We start from the raw sequence: 1,730 nt of genomic DNA, 5'->3' as shown, positions 1-1,730 counted from the left end.
AAGAAGAAAGAAGAGGGAAAAAAGCGTCATCTGATACAATTCGATAAACATGACCTACACCTATAAATGCAGTAGCTTAAAAGAGGAAACAAGTCCCTGCTGCAAGAACTATACCCACCCCCTCCACACAAAGGGTAGACAGGGATGGGCAACTTGGGCATTGGCTACCAAAATGGGGGGAGGGATACAGAGGCAAGAAGTGACTGGCTTACAAGCTTTCAAGAGGGAACCTAGACCCAGAGGGCGTGGAGGAAGGTAGAGTCTCCAGTGAGTGGTGTCCAGGAAGGGCTGATGAAACGAAATATAGATGGTGAATAATTGTTATCAGGACTGATTGTGAGGGTTGGAAATCTAAAGATGGACATTGTGTAACAAAGAGGGGAGTGATCAATTTATCAGTCTAGGAGCGGAGGACCCTGGGACCATCAATGGAGAAGAGTGAAGAGCGGAAACATACCCAGAGGCAGTGAGGCCTGGGATGGAGGCAGAGAAGACAACGTCAAGAGATGTTGGGGCTGGGGGCTCAGGATCAGGAGATGGAAAGGGGCTGAGGACTGTGGTGGTGGTGGGGTGCAGGTTTACAGGGTACACCCCTTGGTTGGGTGAGGATGCATGGGCAGGATAATAACTATGCCAACGAAATGATGGATGAAGGAATGAATGTAAACTGATGTTCTCCTATGTAGACTATCACACAATTCACAGTAAAACATTAAAAAATAAATAAATAAAAGGTCAGTTGACTGTATGTACATGGGTTAATTTCTGGATTCTCGATTCTGTTCCATTGATCAATGTATCTTTCACTGTATGAGTACCAAGCTTTTTTGACCACTGTAGCCATGTAATAAGTTTTCAAGTCAGGGAGTGAGAGGTTTCCAACCTTATTCTTCTTCTTAAGCAGTGCTTTGCTTATCCTGGGTCTCTTTCCTTTTCATATAAAGTTTGCAATTGTTTTTTCCATTTCTTTGAAGAATGTTGTTGGAATCTGGATTGGTATTGCATTATATGTGTAAATTGCTTTGGGTAGTATTGACATTTTCACAATGTTAATGTCTTCCTATGTAGGATCATAGTACATTCTTCCATTTTTGTAGGTCTCTTTTGGTTTTTTGTAGTAGAGTTTTGTAGTTTTCTTTGTATAAGCTCTTTGTTTCTCTGGTTACGTTTGTTCCTAGGTATTTCATCCTTTGGGTGGCTATTGTAAATGGTATTGTTTTCCTAATGCCCTTTTCAATGCTGTTGTTTTTGGTCTAGAGGAATCCAACTGATTTTTGTATGTTGATCTTATATCCTGCCACATTGCTTAATCTTCCAATGAGGCCTAGTAGTTTTTTCCTGATTCTTCGGGATTTTGTACGTATAAGATCATATTGTCTAAAAATAGAGTTTACTTCCTCTTTGCCGATTTGGATGCCTTTAATTTCCCTGTCTTGCATATATATAGCTCTTGCTAATACTTCCAACACAATATTGAATAGGAGTGGTGACAAAGGGCATCCTTTTCTGGTTCCTGTTCACCGAGGGAAGGCTTTCAGTTTCTCTCCAATGAGAGTAATATAGGCTGTTGGTTTTGTATATATGCTCTTAATTATGCTGAGGAATTTCCCTTCAATTCCTATTTTGTTGAGTGTTTTTATCAGCAATGGATGTTGGATTTTGTTAAATGTCTTTTCTGCATCAATTTATATGATCATGTGGTTCTTTTCTTTTTTCTTATTTACATGGTG

Source organism: Chrysochloris asiatica, unplaced genomic scaffold, assembly GCF_000296735.1.
Source record: "Chrysochloris asiatica unplaced genomic scaffold, ChrAsi1.0 scaffold00197, whole genome shotgun sequence".
NCBI classification, from domain to species: domain Eukaryota; kingdom Metazoa; phylum Chordata; class Mammalia; order Afrosoricida; family Chrysochloridae; genus Chrysochloris; species Chrysochloris asiatica.
This window is presented reverse-complemented; position numbering follows the sequence as displayed.